The sequence below is a fragment of the Equus caballus genome, chromosome 4 (genome assembly GCF_041296265.1).
Source record: "Equus caballus isolate H_3958 breed thoroughbred chromosome 4, TB-T2T, whole genome shotgun sequence".
Classification (NCBI taxonomy): Eukaryota; Metazoa; Chordata; class Mammalia; order Perissodactyla; family Equidae; genus Equus; species Equus caballus.
In genome coordinates this window covers 113,604,502-113,622,273 of record NC_091687.1, presented here as the reverse complement: position 1 = coordinate 113,622,273, position 17,772 = coordinate 113,604,502, and positions in this window count along the sequence as shown.

Here is a 17,772-nt window from a genome sequence, read left to right as displayed (position 1 = left end):
GCATCAATAATCACTCTCAATGTAAATGGATTGAACTCTCCAATAAAAAGACACAGAGTGGCAAAATGGATTAAAGAACAAGATCCAACAATTTGTTGCCTCCAGGAAACACACCTCAGCCCCAAGGACAAACACAGACTTGGGGTGAAGGGGTGGAGGACAATACTTCAAGCTAATAGCAAGGAAAAAAAGGCAGGTGTTGCAATTCTTATATCAGACCAAGTGGATTTCAAAATAAGACAGGTAAAGAGAGACACAGAGGGACAATATATAATGATCAAAGGGACACTTCATCAAGAAGAAATAACGCTTATAAATATCTATGAACCCAACACAGGAGCACCAAGATTCATAAAGCAACTATTAACAGACCTAAAGGAAGATGTTAAAAACAACACAATAATAGTAGGGGACCTCAACATCCCACTCACATCAATGGACAGATCATCCAGACAGAAAATCAACAGGGAAATAGTGGAGCTAAATGAAAAACTAAAACAATTGGACTTAATAGACATATATAGATCACTTCACCCTAAAAGAGCTGAATACACATTCTTCTCAAGTGCACATGTAACATTCTCAAGGATAGACCATATGTTGGGAAACAAGGCAAGCCTCTACAAGTTTAAAAAAATTGAAATAATAACAAGCATCTTCTCTGATCATAGTGCTATAAGGCTAGAAATTAATTACAAGAAAAAAGCTGAGAAAGGCACAAAGATGTGGAGAATAAACAACACACTACTGAACAAGCAATGGATCATTGAAGAAATTAAAGAAGAAATAAAAAAATACCTGGAAACAAATGAAAATGATAGCATGCCATACCAACTCATATGGGATACAGCAAAAGCTGTATTAAGAGGAAAATTCATCGCAATACAGGCACATCTTAACAAACAAGAAAAATCCCAAATAAGCAACCTTAAAGTATACCTAACTGAACTAGAGAAAAAAAAACAAATGAAGCCCAAAGTCAGCAGAAGGAGAGAAATAATAAAAATCAGAGCAGAAATAAATACTATTGAAACGAAAAAGGCAGTAGGAAGGATCAATGAAACAAAGAACTGGTTTTTTGAGAAGATGAATAAAATTGACAAACCACTAGCCAGACTTACAAAGAAAAAAAGGGAGAAAGCTCAAATAAACAAAATCAGAAATGAGCGAGGTGAAATAACAACAGACTCTGCAGAAATACAACGGATTATAAGAGAATACTACAAAAAACTATATGCCAACAGAATGGAAAACCTAGAGGAAATGGATAAATCCTTGGACTCCTACAGTCTCCCAAAGCTCACTCAAGAAGAGGCAGACAATTTGACAGACCAATCACAAGGAAAGAGATTGAAACAGCAATCAAAAACATCCCAAAGAATAAAACCCCAGGACCAGATGGCTTTCCTGGGGAATTCTACCAAACTTTCAGAGAGGATTTAATACCTATCCTTTTCAAGCTATTCCAAAAAATTAGGGAAGGTGGAACACTTCCTAACACATTCTATGAGGCCAGCATCACGCTGATACCAAAACCAGACAAGGACACCACGAAAAAAGAGAACTACAGGCCAATATCACTGATGAACATATACGCAAAAATTCTAAACAAAATTTTGGCAACCAGAATTCAGCAATTCTTCAAAAGGATCATACATCATGATCAGGTGGGATTCATACCAGGGACACAGGGATGGTTCAACATCCGCAAATCAATCAATGTGATACACCACATCAACAAACTGAGGAATAAAAACCACATGATCATCTCAACAGATGCAGAGAAGGCATTTGACAAGATCCAACAGCCATTTATGATAAAAACTCTGAACAAAATGGGCATAGAAGGAAACTACCTCAACATAATAAAGGCCATATATGACAAACCCATAGCCAACATCATACTCAATGGGCAAAAACTAAACACCATCCCCCTGAAAACAGGAACGAGACAAGGATGCCCTCTATCGCCACTCTTATTTAACATAGTACTGGAGGTCCTGGCCAGAGCAGTCAGGCAAGAAAAAGGAATAAAAGGAATCCAAATAGGGAGGGAAGAAGTGAAACTCTCGCTGTTTGCAGACGACATGATCTTATATATAGAAAACCCCAAAGAATCCATTGGAAAACTGTTAGAAGTAATCAACAACTACAGCAAAGTTGCAGGGTATAAAATCAATTTGCATAAATCAGTAGCATTTCTATACTCCAATAATGAACTAACAGAAAAGGAACTCAAGAACACAACACCATTCACAATCGCAACAAAAAGAATAAAATACCTTGGGGTAAATTTAACTAAGGAAGTGAAGGACGTATATAATGAAAATTACAAGGCCTTTCTGAGAGAATTGGATGACGACATAAGGAGATGGAAAGACATTTCATGTACATGGATTGGAAGAATAAACATAGTTAAAATGTCCGTTCTACCTAAAGCAATCTACAGATTCAACGCCATCCCAATCAGAATCCCAATGACATTCTTTACAGAATTAGAACAAAGAATCCTAAAATTCATATGGGGCAACAAAAGACCCCGAATTTCTAAAGCAATCCTGAGAAAAAAGAACAAAGCTGGAGGCATCACAATCCCTGACTTCAAAACATACTACAAAGCTACAGTAATCAAAACAGCATGGTACTGGTACAAAAACAGGTGCACAGATCAATGGAACAGAATTGAAAGCCCAGAAATAAAACCACACATCTATGGACAGCTTATCTTTGACAAAGGAGCTGAGGGCATACAATGGAGAAAAGAAAGTCTTTTCAACAAATTGTGCTGGGAAAACTGGAAAGCCACATGTAAAAGAATGAAAATTGACCATTCTTTTTCACCATTCACCAAAATAAACTCCAAATGGATCAAAGACCTAAAGGTGAGACCTGAAACCATAAGGCTTCTGGAAGAAAACGTAGGCAGTACATTCTTTGACATCAGTATTAAAAGGATCTTTTCAGACACCATGCCTTCTCAGAGGAGGGAAACAATAGAAAGAATAAACAAATGGGACTTCACCAGACTAAAGAGCTTCTTCAAGGCAAATGAAAACAGGATTGAAACAAAAAAAAAACAACCCACTAACTGGGAAAAAATATTTGCAAGTCATATATCTGACAAAGGCTTCATATCCATAATATATAAAGAACTCTCACAACTCAACAACAAAACAGCAAACAACCCAATCAAAAAATGGGCTGGAGACATGAACAGACATTTCTCCAAAGAAGAAATACTGATGGCCAATAGGCACATGAAAAGATGCTCATCATCACTGATCATCAGGGAAATGCAAATCAAAACTACACTAAGATATCACCTTACACCCATTAGAATGACAAAAATATCTAAAACTAATAGTAACAAATGTTGGAGAGGTTGTGGAGAAAAAGGAACCCTCATACACTGCTGGTGGGAATGCAAGCTGGTGCAGCCACTATGGAAAACAGTATGGAGATTACTCAAAAAGTTAAAAAAAGAACTACCATACGATCCAGCCATCCCACTACTGGGTATTTATCCAAAGAGCTTGAAGTCAGCAATCCCAAAAGTCCTATGCACCCCAATGTTCATTGCAGCATTATTTACAATAGCCAAGACGTGGAAGCAACCTAAGTGCCCATCAACAGACGAATGGATAAAGAAGATGTGGTACATATATACAATGGAATACTACTCAGCTGCAAAACAGAACAAAATCCTTCCATTTGCAATAACATGGATGGACCTTGAGGGAATTATGTTAAGTGAAATAAGCCAGCGAGAGAAGGATAATCTGTGTATGACTCCACTCATATAAGGAATTTAAAATTATGGACTAAGAACAGTTTAGTGGATACCAGGGGAAAGGTGGGGTGGGGGGTGGGCACAAAGGGTGAAGTGGTGCACCTACAACATGACTGACAAACATTAACGTACAATTGAAATTTCACAAGATGGTAACCTATCATTAACTCAATAAAAAAAAAAAAAAAAAGTACATTGCATCGCAGCTACAAGCACTCATATTTCCACTACCATCTTTCTGCTTTTAAATCTCAAGATTTTTTTTTAAGATTTTATTTTTTTCCTTTTTCTCCCCAAAGCCCCCCCCCAGTACATAGTTGTATATTCTTTGTTGTGGGTTCTTCTAGTTGTGGCATGTGGGACGCCGCCTCAGCGTGGTCTGATGAGCAGTGCCATGTCCGCGCCCAGTATTCGAACCAACGAAACACTGGGCTGCCTGCAGCCCAGCGCTTGAACTTAACCACTCGGCGGCGGGGCCAGCCCCTCAAGATTTTTAAAACAAAGCAGAGAGGAACAAAGCAGAGCGCAGGCCCAGTATCAATGTGTGAGTATTGTTCTTATACTACGTCCGGTTGTACGTCGTTCTCACTTCTGGGGTACAGCCGAGCTGCTGCCACATCGAAGGAGGCAGACTTGAGCAGAGCGGTTGCTTGTCTCTCTTGCATGAACAGCCCAGGCTGAAGGCAGTGTGCTCAGTCCAGTCTCTTTCCTTCTTATTGGTCTTTCCATCTTATTGCCCCTGTTGGCTGCCATTCCTCCCTGCATGGCCAAAATCAAGTCATTCCAGAGCAGCATCCACCCCTCGGGAAGCAGTGGAGGACAGGCAGTTTCCTTTTAACACGCGACTCAGGAGCTGTGCTGGCCTCTTGACCATTCTGCCACATCTGCTCTTTCTTGTTTTCCTTCCACCTTTCACTTGTAGCCAGAGTAAAATTAAGAGTGAAAGTTCATGCCTCTTCTGTGCTTAAAATCCTTCTGCATCCACTGTGTACATTAGATAAAACTCAAAATCCTTAACTTGGACTGCAGAATCCTGCCTGATCCCCCTGTTACTCCTCTGCCACCTGCGCCCTCTCCCTGCTCCTCTGCACGTCTGCTCACATCGCAGATCAAAACCAGACCTCTCCCATTTTAATCCTCACCTCGCTCTTGTAGGACTTACTGCAATTGTAATTTTATGCTTGTTTTTATGACTATTGGTTTAAAATCTCTGACCTTCTGAATTAAATATAATGTTTTTGGTTGCCAAGACAACAAAAAAGAACAAAATTGGAGCACTAAATGTTTTTAAATTTATTGAGACTTGCTTTATGGCCCAATATGCGTTCTATCGTACTGAACATCCCCTGCACACTTGGGGACAGCGTGTTTTCCACAGCTGCCAGGTGCAGTATGCTTAATTAGGTTAAGTTGGCTGACGGTGTTGTTCTAATTTTTTATATCCTTGCTGACTTTTTGTCTGCTTGTCTATATCAATTATTGATAGAGGGTGATTCTGGATTCATGTACTTCTTCTTTCAATTCTATATTTTTCTTCAAATTATTTTGAAGCTATGTTAATTAGGTGCATAAGTATTTATGATTTTTATGTCGTGCTGGTGGATTGACCCTTTTATCATTGTGAAAAATATGTCTTTGCATTTTACAACACTCTGTGATTGAAGACTACTCTGTCAGACACTAATATTGCCAGACCAGTCTCCTTTCTGCCAGCTCTTGGCACGGGACATCTTTTCCCATTTTAAGTTAAACCTGTCTTTCTCCTCGTACTTTACAGTGTGTCTCTTTTAAGCTGTGTGTAATTGGGATTCTTAGGATTTAGGTATATGCAACCATACGCAGAGATCATGGCTGCATAGTCAATGAATGCTGACAGTCGCAGACACCTGTACAGACGCGACAATAAAAGGGTGGACTCTTCCCCTAGAGCCATCCGTGCTGCTTCATCTAACAGCAGCTCACTCCTTGTTATTGCTGAGTATTACTGCTGTGGTAGTTTTTGGTTATCATTTTTCCTGTTGATGAACATTTGAGTGGATTACAGTTTGGGCCTATTACCAATAAATGGTGTGAAATTCTATGCAAGCTTTTGGAGGACATAGTTTTCATATCTCTTTGCTCAATATCAGAAGAGGAGTGTCTAAGTCATAGATAAGTTTTTGTTTAACTCTGTCAGACACTGCCACCCTTCTTCCAAAACTGACCGTCCTATCTTGCACTCCATGAGGATGAAGGGAAGCTCTATGTGCTCCACCCATTCTCAACCCACGTTTGATGTTGAAATTCTTGCCCGTTCTAGTGGGTGTGAAGTGCTATCTCATTGTGGTTTCTATTTGATGTTTCCCTGATGACTAATGATGACAAGCAAGTTGTCATGTGCCTAGTAGCCATTTATATATCTTCTTTTCTGAAATATCCGCTCCAGTTTTTGCCCATTTTTAATTGGCTTGTTTGTCTTTTTCCTACTGATTCACTGAAGTTTCTTGCATACTTTGGAGTCCTTTGTCAGTCACGTGTAGTGTAAATGTTTTCTTCCAGTCCATGGCTTATGTTTCATTTTCTTAAAGGTGTATTTTTATGAGCAAGAAATTGTTGATTTTGATAAAGTTCAGTTTATCCGATTTCACTTTGTGGTTATTGGGTTTTTGGGTTTTTAATTGTTGTTTTGTTTGGTTCTGTTGCATGTCTAGGAAAATTTTTGCCTACCTCAAGTTCAGAAAGATATTTTCCTGTGTTTTCTTCCAGAAGATTTAGAGTGTACGATCTTGTGTCTAGGTATAAAATCCATCTTGTGTTACATTTTTGTGTATAGAATGAGCTGGGGTTGAGGTTCAGGCTCTTTTCTCAGATGGGTGCCCACTGGTTGCAGCAGTATCTACTGAAAAGATTCTCTTTGCCCCGTAAATTTCCTTGGTGCTTTTTTGAAAAATAGCTTGACCATGTGTGTGGACCTAGTCTGTCCCACTGATCTGTTGTCTGTCCTAAGCCAACACTTCTCAGCCGTGACCCTCCCTGGAGGGCGCGTCTCCTCACTGCCTCCCTCCCAGCGTGAAAGCGCATCCCTTGTCTTCGCTCCCAGGCACCGCTGACGAAACGCTCCTGTGTAACAGACTTTTACTCCAGACTGACTAACAGAGAGACGCTATTTCATAAAATAAGAAATGACTGAAATTTGCATTACAAGACACCACTGACCCTAAGGCACACGGTGCTGCACCACATGCTCTCCTCTCGGCTCTCCCGAGCCAGGGTCTCCAGGTCCAGGATCATCCCCTGCTCTGGAGACTCTGCTCCTTGCTCCTCTTTCTTAAATCTCTGGGGCCCAACTTTATTTTCAGGTGCACAGATCCAGGAAGGAAGCCAAAACCCAGCTTTCTGTCCAAGGCAGCACTTTCCACGTCACCCACTGTGTGGAGCAGTGTAACTTTGTCCAGACCTCCCCTCTCAGACTTGTCTCAGCCTTGCCTGCTTCACCAAAAGTCCTATTAACATTTTCTTAACTAAAACATAGTTTCTTCTCTGAGGTGAACTCTTCAGCTTTATGCTCCGCCCCTTGCCTTCACCTGATGTGGCTTATAACATCTCACGTTTTTTATTCTTTGTGTGTGTGTGGTATGCATATGTTCCATAACACAAAATCTACCATATTAACTATTTCTAAGTGTACAATTCTGTTGCATTAAGTATGTTTACACTGTTGTGCAACCATCTGCTATCCATCTCCAGAACTCTTTTCATTTCCCAACTGAAACTCTGTTTCCATTTTTAAAAACTCCCCATTCCCCTCCCCCGCTCTGTAAACCACCGTTTCCGTCTCTATGAATTTGACTACTCCAGGAACCTCATGAAAGAGTCATACAACAGTTATTCTTTTGTGACTGTCTTATTTCACTTAACATAATGTCTTCAAGATTCATCATTGTATCAGAATTCCCTTCCTTTTTAAGGCTGAATAATATTCCATTGTGTGTGTGTCCTACATTGTTTGTTTATTCACTCATCCATTAGTGAACTTGTGAGTTGTTTCCACCTTTTAGATATTGTGAATAATGCTGCTGTGAATATGGATGTCAACATGACTTGATTATATCAAATACCTTCTGTTCAAGTTCTTGCTTCCACTTCTTTTGCCTATATACCCAAAAGTGGAATTGCTGGATCATATGGTAATTCTATGTTTAATTTTTTGAAGAATAACCATGCCATTTCCCACAGCAGCTACACCATTTTACCCTCCCACCAGTAATGCACAGAGTTTGAATTTCTGCACATCCTTGTCAACACTTGTATTTTTCTGTTTTTTGATAGTAGACATCCTGATGGTGTAAGGTGGTATCTCATTGTGGTTTTGAATTTCCCTAGAGACTAGTGATGTTGAGCATCTTTTCATGTGTTTATTGGTCATTTGTATATCTTCTTTGGAGAAATTTTTATTCAAATCTTTTGCCTATTTTTTAATCGTTTTTATTTTTTGGTTTGTTTTTGTTGTTGAGTTATAAGAGTTCTTTATACAGTCCAGCTATCAATCCCTTTTTAGAAAAATGACTTGCAAATATTTTCTCCCATTCTGTGGATTGCCTACTCCCTCTGTTGATCATGTCCTTTGGTGTACAAAGTTTTTAATTTTTGTGAAGTGCAATTTGTCTATTTTTTCTTTTGTTGCCTGTGCCTTTGGCGTCCAAGAAATCATTGTCAAATTCAGCATGATGAATCTTTCGCCTTCTGTTTTCTTCTAAGAATTTTATAGTTTTGGCTCTTATGTTTAAGTCTTTGATCCACTCCGAGTTAACTTTTTATATTGTGTAAGGTAGGGATCCGGCTTCCTTCTTTTGCATGTGTCTTCCCATCTGTCGAGAAGACTGTCCTTTCCCAGTTCGATGGTCTTGGGAGCCTGTGAACAGCTCATGCCTTAAACATAATAATTTCCCATCCTCCTGGGTTAATACATCACGGAAGTTTTAGATTTACTACTGCTGCTCATTTCCTTATTAACTAGTTATAACTGGGGACTTGAGGGCTGTCAGGTTGACTGTGGGGAGTCTAAGGGATAATATTATATTTATATATCTACGACTATATTTACATCCTCACTCCCTGTATTGTTGGGTTCTTCTGAATTTCTCTCATTATGTTGTATACTTTCATCAACTTCAGGGTCACATTCAAATTCCTGCCTTCAAACACTGACCCATTTTTCCAGTTTGCAAGTTCAACTTAAAGAGGTAAATGGAGAAAAAGGTAAATGTTTAGTCTTCAGTTATCAGGAAACTCCTTACAAAGAGCAGTGAGATTAGGCATAATCTTTTGTTCATAAACAGTGTTTGGTGGAATACAGCTGTGGCAAGAAGCTCAACTGTTAACATTTTATGTAATGTCAATTCATTCGACATGTAGCTATAGATTGTGTATTAGGAGCTGGGAAATGTTCTGAGGGTAGAGTAATGAAACAAAACAGGCAGAATCCTGTTTGCAGGGAGATTGTGTTCTAGTGGGGAGCCAACATGTAATAAAAGAAGAAAATCCCAGTCGTCTGCAAGAGGGTAAGCTAGTGCTTCAAAAGAACAGGCACTCGATTCTGGCCAGACTGCCAAGGATTTCAGTGTATGCTCATTTATTTCAGTGGACTGACCCTGAGACAAGCCCTTCTCTCCCCAGAGCATGCTCTTAGCACAGCTACCACTAAATTTACTAAAAACATAAAATATCCAATTTTATAATTGCTGCACACAAAATTTTCAACTCTCCAGGTCTTACTAGATAAAATGTGATTGAGCAACACGTAAAGGCAAGATTTTTGTGATTTTGCTTGCAATTTGTTTGGCAAAAGTTTTTAAGAGCTCAAAAATTCAAAACCTTTCCACCAAATCCTTAAGGAGAATTGGCATTTCAGGAAGATGCACCTACCTTGTAGCATATCCCCTGTGCATCAGTGCTTGCTCCCAGCCACCTACACAACAGTTTGAGAAGCATAAGTGTAGCGGGAAAATGATGGACTTTGGGGTCAGGGAGCCAGTGTATGAATTCCAGAGACGCTGCTTATTCTGTCTGTAAGGTGGGACAATGACACCTGCCTCCTGTGATTACTGTAGGAATTAAATGAGACAGATGACGTGGGAAGAGAGTCTGGCACAGCATCTAGCACATCCTAAGTGCTCAGTACATATCACCCATCACTTTTGTATTGTTACTCAACAGTATTCACTGCCCTCCCTTTGTATAAACAATGGGCTAAGTCCTGGGAACACTGATGTCTCTACCAAGTGGGGCTCTCTGGGTAGATCTCTTTGGGAGACTCCGCAATTAAACACAGTGGCAGGAAAGCGGAAAGAGAAGTTTCATCTCTCCTGACACCTTTCCAAGTCGGTGTCGGAAAATGCTGTTCCACTCTTAACTCCACATTTTTTTCAGTCATCAACATGTTTCCATTCTCATCTTTATGCCCATCTTTTCCTTCTCCTTCCCCTTGTGTTGTCACAGATAACTCTGGATGCTCACTCAGCACATCGTGTGGTGGGACTAACTCAGCTGTGAGCACTGAAGTTCACAGCAGCCCCAGGGAGGACTCAGTTCACACTCGGCAGCAGCAGAAGGCAGAATCCCCACAAGACGTGAAAGAACCGACTCTGCTGGTCAGCAGGAGACCAGAGGGTCTTCTGAGTAACCCTCCAGTCTGTTCTCTGCTGCTGAAGAACAAGGACGATGATTCAACTCCTAAACAGTCCCTCGCAAGGGATCTTGGACTGCTTTCCACGTATGTGGTCATCGTCATGAGTCTCAGCTGCTTGATCTGATTCAACAATTAATTTTGTTTACAGATTTTTCTCTATATTCCTAAACATTGTTTTGGGGAAGAAAAAGCCACTTCTTTAAGGTAACTTATTGTCATCTTCCTAGACTTAACTTGATTGCTGACTATGAATACAAAGGATTAGTTCTTTTGAAGAGAATGCTTCTTAATTATACACAGTAGAAATGTGATTACTCATGTTCCTTCATTAACCTGAATAGTTTGTGAGAAATAAAAAGTGTAAGAAAAAGGTCAACGTTGGAAGTTTTTATTTTAAAAGTAAAAGATGTTTCAGGAGTTGTCTCAGTATTGACCTCATAATTCTAGTGGGAGGGATTCAACCAACCCCATAACATTCAACTTCAATTATTAGAAACCAGAGCAGGCTGGACCGGGCCTTAGAGTCCTATTCCCTCAGCGCGCTCTGGCAGTGAGCCCTCGGTCAGAGCAAGTCATTTGTTTCTGCTCTTCCTCTGAAACATGGAAATGATAGCTCATCTTCAGCTCACTTTACAGATTTGCTGTGGGGTCAAATCATATAATGCAGAGACTTCCCAAAGGAGTAAGAGAGAAGATTTAGGGAGACACGGGGTGCCTTATCTCCTGCTCTGATTTGGTTTTAGTTGTGCTATTTATTTAAAAATTAAAACATCATTAGGAGAGCTCATAATCGTGGCATTTGTCAAAGTGGGTCTCAGTTTTAAAAGTCTGAGAAACACTGAGAGGGAGTATGTGCTTTGTGTAAATGTTCTTATGCTAAAAGCATTGTAAGCGTTCTCTTAAAAGAATAAAACTGGTTTTTTTAATCAATAATCAAACAAATATTCAAATATATTATACTTTATTAACTAAGGCAGAGAAGCAGTCAAGTAAACTTTTTGAGATGTGGGTTGGACTCAAGAAGCTTTCTGGATTCCCTGAGTCAAACCGAGAGCTCCTTTGAGGTCCTCTGACCTGGATCGTAGGTTCAAATGTCCAGAATCATCTGTAATCTGGGAGGCTGGGATGGTCTGGGGTGAAGGGGTGATTACCCTCTGGACTTATAAGAGTTAGTGTGGGAAGGGCTCGTTACTGGGCAGCAGTGGTGGCGGGGGGGGGGGGGTCACTTCCAACAGTGATTTAAGGAGTCTATGCGCCTGGGGAGAGCAGGAGTCTGCAACAGTGGTTTTCTAAGGATGTGACCTCTGTACGTTCACCTGCAATCAGCCCTGACCTTTCAGGCTCCCTGTGCCCCCAGGACCGAGGTTCTCCCCTTTTCCTTTTAACTGGATCTCCATATGTTACTTGCCCCAGCCTGCACCTCTGTAGGAAAGACCCAGTTGAAAGGGAACATGAGAAACTGTGAAGGACCTTCTCTTCCTGCCTCATTGTCCACATCGAACTCCTCCCCAGGCATTGTGAGTGGGTAATCCTCACGTGTGTCTAATCACTCACTCAAGAAACCTTGTGGAAGGCTGGCCCCATGGTCGAGTGGTTAAGTTTGCGCGCTCCACTGCAGGTGGCCCAGTGTTTCGTTGGTTCGAATCCTGGACACGGACATGGCACTGCTCATCAAACCATGCTGAGGCATCGTCCCACATGCCACAACTAGAAGGACCCACAACGAAGAATATACAACTATGTACCGGGGGACTTTGGGGATAAAAAGGAAAAAAAAATAAAATCTTTAAAAAAAAAAAAAAGAAACATTATGGAGTAGCTGTCATATCCAGGAATCAGGCCAGACTCTGAGAATACGAGACTGACCAAAACAAAGGGAGTTTACAATTTAGTGGGAGACGCAGTCAATTAAAAAGATAAATGTAAACAGAGTGTGATACAGCTTTGTTTAGTACCATCACGGTCCATACCTGCTCTTCCCATTGCTCCCTTTCCCCTTCCACTTACCACCCCCAGCTCCATCCCCTCTCACACACACACTTACGGGCAGCTAAGAATAGGGCAAAATTTTCAAGGGAATAAACATCTGCTTAACTCAAAAGTGTTTTCCAACATTACTTTAAAAATCACATCCAAAAGTGATCATGGGAGACCAGATTCTCTGCCAAATCACCAGTTCCTCAGTCTCAGCCTGGACTCTGTCAGATTTGTTCTGTTTATTAATCACTTATTTAACATCTGGCAAGGCTCGGTTGTTCCAATGAACTTGAACACAACCGTCACAATTCATCTGACTTCTGTTCTTTTCTTCTGCAAGAACTTTGAGATGATTTTGTCTTGTTATGTGTGGGTGACACCCTGTAAGCACTCCTGATATTTCAAATCATCCCGCTTCTTTTATTGCCATCAGAGAATGGAAAAGTCACGGGAACGGTTACATGATGGTTGGACTCAGATCAACACTTGGGAAGACATGGATCCTGCAGCTTCTCTACAGAGGGAACTCACGGTGAACTTCCCAAAGGACCTCATCACTCTTAACACTTGCCCTCAATTAAGATTCCACAATTAGGGGCCGGCCTGGTGGCGCAGCAGTTAAGTGTGCACGTTCAGCTTCAGTGGCCCTGGGTTCGCCGGTTCAGATCCCGGGTGCGGACATGGCACTGCTTGGCATGCCATGCTGTGGTAGGCGTCCCGCATATAAAGTAGAGGAAGATAGGCACAGATGTTAGCTCAGGGCCAGTCTTCCTCAGCAAAAAGAGGAGGATTGGCAGCAGTTAGCTCAGGGCTAATCTTCCTTTAAAAAAGAAAAAAAAATCTACAATTATTTTTTAAACCCCGGATTCCTGATATTGGCATGTTGATTGTGCACAGAACAGATAGCAAGTGTCCGAAGAAACTTGTGCTTGTACAGCTGAAACAGGAGAAGCCCACCAGCATGAGCCAGAGGTGCAGGAGCCCAACCTCCCATGACACCCTTCCCTGCAGGGCAGTGGTCAACGCCTAACGAGCTGTTCTTGTCACCAGGGTGTTGGCAGCTTAGGGCCTTAAAGATTCACCCTGAGCATACTACTTTTATTTTAATATGAATATCTAGCAATTTTAAAGACCCAAAAGCATGAGGCCAGAGAGTATGGAATTTCAGATACTTACATGTCAGATGATGTGCCTGGCAAGAAATCCTACTTTTGCCATCCGCACTCAGGCAAGCAACAGATGGTTATCCTCCCTCTACCAACAGCAACTTACCAACATTTATGGAGCCTTTGTGGCGCTTAGGGAGTCATGGCCAGGTCTGGTCAAATCGGCTTTATTTATGTGCAAGTATACAGGTACATTCCTCAACCAAATAGAATTTTAAAAATTTACCCATGTTCCTGCTCCCATCTATCAGTAAAACACTCAAATGATGATGCTGTAAGTGTTCAAACTAACGCTAGGTACAATAGCATCCTATTATTGGAATAAAAAGCATGAATACACTATGACAGCATGAACTGTAAATCCCAACCATCACCTCTCTGCCGTGTAACTTTGCTGTCCCTTCCATCAGAGATGGGTAATTTCCTCACACATTGATGCTGGGCCTGGCCAGTGACCGACAGGATAGAAGCAGATGTGTTGTTACCAAAAGCTTGAAACGTGGCTTGCTCGCTCACACTTCTGCCATTGCCCGGAGAAGGGCTGACCCCGCCAGCTCACGGCAGGATGAGACACAGAGCAGACCAGGACCCACCTGTGCTTGGAACCAGCTGACCAGCTCAGAACCATCAACTTTTGGTCAACCTACAGTGTGTGAAGGAAGTGAGCGGGTGCTGTCTCAAAGAGCTGACTCATAACAATGCGCACAAGTCGTGGCGGCTCCATGGGGCGTGATGACTGCAGGTTGCTGTTGCTGTCTTTGTGTTTTCTAAATTTGCTGCAGTTTCCACATCAGTAAATAAGATGCTGCTCCAATGTCCACTGAACTTAACTGAATTGGAACTGAGAAGGTTCCAGACAAATGTTACATTTTCCCTGTGCCATTTCCCAATGGCCCTGCTGTATCATCAGATGCAACCTTCAAAGATGTGTGGTAACAGCATCCCAACTACACATTTATACTCTTCTCAGATTTCAACAGCTGGTCCAAAGTAGATTCCTGTTTGAAGTCTGAATCACGTCATGCACCCATCACGCACTGTTGAACTTTGATTCAGAGAGGAATTTTCAGTGCTTACTTTATGGGGTAGAGGGATGGACTGAGGAGGTCTTTCAGAGAAAGACTAGAAACCTAATAACGACTTTCAAATATACCCCAGGCTTAAACTCTACACTTTCTATAACTCATTGCCTTTCTAAAGACTAGCAACAGTTAAAATGTAATTACAAAGAGGTACATTTATAAGAGCAATAAAAATATGAGATATCCAGGAGGAAATCTAACAAATTATGTACAAAATTCTTATAGAGAAAATGATATAGTTCTATTAAAATTCATTGCAAAGTACCTAAATAGAAAATTCACAAGAGCAATAACATTAAAAATTTCCATAAAAATAAATTATAAATTTAATTCAATACCAATGAAAATCCCGAGAGGGTTTCTTTGGTAGACCTTAGCGAACTGATTCTAAAACGTATATGAAAGAATAGGAGACCAAGTGTAGTCAAGACAAATGCCTCCTTAAGTTAAAAATCTCACCACATGCAAGAGTGTAATTTGTACAAGTCACACAAAGTGCTGGAGAATCACTTCAGTGGATGCATTTCCTTGTCTGGAAAAGTCGGCGTCAGGCAATTTGACCCAAATGCTGTCAACAACTTAATCCCACTCTCATCCTGATCAGAAGCAGGAAACCCATGTGTTCTGTTCTGCCTTGTGGGATAGCTGGGCGTCAAAGGACGGCTATCATAACATGATAAGAAGGACTAGCATGTGAAGGAATCCCTCTGCAGAGGGCCCTAGAATTAGCACTGGGTGTTACAAGAAGACTGATACGGTCCTGGAGCAAGGAAGAGCTTTCTAGCCATTAGAGTTTACAACAGGTGAGGGGCAGTCTGTGCAAAAGAAGGCTGCTTGCCACCAATGACCTCTCACCCTCCATGCATCCATTCACTTAGCCATTCAACAAGGTCATTGAGCACCTACTGAGCACTGTTGTAGACCGTGGAGACACACTGCAGAGCAGAACAGACATAGTCTCCATATTCTTGCCACTCAGTCTAGTGGGAAAGGCAGTCATATAAAGAAACAGACACAGATCACATTGTGCAGTTATATACATACATATGTACATGTGCACACAGTTATATGTATTATTTCAGAATTTTACATATAATTAAAATGTGAAATATAATATACAATTAAATACATTATTATATATTGTAATTATAAAATATATATAATTAAAAATGTGAAAAGTACCTCAGTGTAACCAGCAGAACACAGTGAGAGTGAGTTATGGATGGGGCCCCGTGGGGAGGATGCTCAGGAGAAGAGTGACGCACACTGTGATCTAAAGCATGAGGAGGAGATGGTCTTCTGAAGAGAGCGGAAGTTTCTGGGCAGAGGAGAGAGAATGAATGAAGAAAAGAAAGAGCTGCGGGTTCTCAAGGAAAGGAGAGAAGGCCATGGTTGCTTGAGTTCAGTGGACAGAGGGAAAAGTGGCAGAAGAGCAGGCTGGAGAGGACACGCATGGTGTCACAGGCTGCAACCATTAGTTTGTTATTCTAAGAGTGATGGGGGGCCACTGAAGGGCCTTAAGTAACTAATAATGCTATCTGAATTGTGATGGCTGCAGCATGGAGGGAGGGTTAGAATTGGGGAGGAGTGGTAGCAAGAAGACAGGCTCTTATAGTTGTCCTTGGGAGACACAGTGGTGCACTTGCTCCATGGAGAGTTGATGGTGCCTCGCTCCATGGAGAGTCAATGATGCCCCTCTCTATGGAGATATGATGGTGCCTTGTTCCATGGGGAGATGCTGGTGCCTTATTCCATGGAGACTTGATGGTGCCTTGCTCCATGGGGAGATGATGATGCTTTGCTCCACGGAGAGTCAATTGTGCCTTGCTCCCTCATGATGGCTGCTGAGATGGAGAGCAGGAAATATATTGGAGATGTAAAAGGGAGAAATCAAGTTGACTGGCTGATGGATTGACTGTCTATTTTGAACAATTGGGAGGTACTGTTGTGCCATTTGCCTTGTGTCTATCATTTACTGGTTATTGCATTTATGTTCCAGGCATAGTACCAGATGCTGAGGTTACATTAGTTAGTGAGATCAACACACAGCATTAAGGGGCTCCTGGTGAATGTTACAAAGGAAAATCACGTGACTGCTAGGGAGCTGCCACAGAATTCTAGGATGAAGTGAGATGGTCTGTAAAGACATTTTCAGGCTGTAAATAGTAATGGAAGATAGCATGGGTATGGTTATGATTATGGTCCTGCAACCTGATTTCCCTAAAATCTTACAATCACGGGTTATTCCTAATCAATGTCAAAGCACAGGAGGTTTCTCTGGGCTGCTTCTGCTTTCCCGAGACCCGTACTTAAGGACCTACCTCCAGCCCCATTCTTTGACCTCCCGGCTACCTCTCAATCAATCCTGTTAAAATGGAAGCTGATAAATGGCCTAAGGTATTATTCCTCCTAGGAGTTCATGGATTTGAAATATGAATTTTTGAACACAAAATATCTTAAAGTTCAAAACGAACACATTTATAATAATCTATAATAGTGTAATTACAGAATGTGCATCAGTAGTAGATTTATTCAGAGAAGGGCTTGGGGATAATTTTCTAAACGTACTTCAGGCAGTGGCCTCATCTGGACATGCCTTTACCAGAGACACAGTCAAAGCCCTTAGAGGAAGCAGACTCACCAGCAACCACATCTTGCGTGTCAGCAGAGGAGGCAGGTGCAGACTCCCCAGAAAGCGATGAGGTCTGTGAGTCCCTGATTCTCCCAAAGTCACCCCCAGCTGCGGGTGAGCACCTACTCCAACATGCGTGAGCACCTGAGTGGAAGGAAACGTCCAGAGAGGGAAAGTTTATGGGCATAAAAAACAATTTTTTATCGCTGAGTAAGATTTTGCCTTTATTTATATTGTTTGAGATTTTATAAAATACAGCATTCCCCTGTTATTTGTGTTCTTATAACTAAATAATTAATGACAGATAATATTACTGAGGGCCAATCTTACATCTAGCTCATCTGCACACATATATTAAAAAATTAAATAATCCTAAATATTTATAAGTAATATATACATAAAATACGTACACATTGTTCAGTTCAGCATTTCCCAGATTAGCAATGCATTCTCCAGTG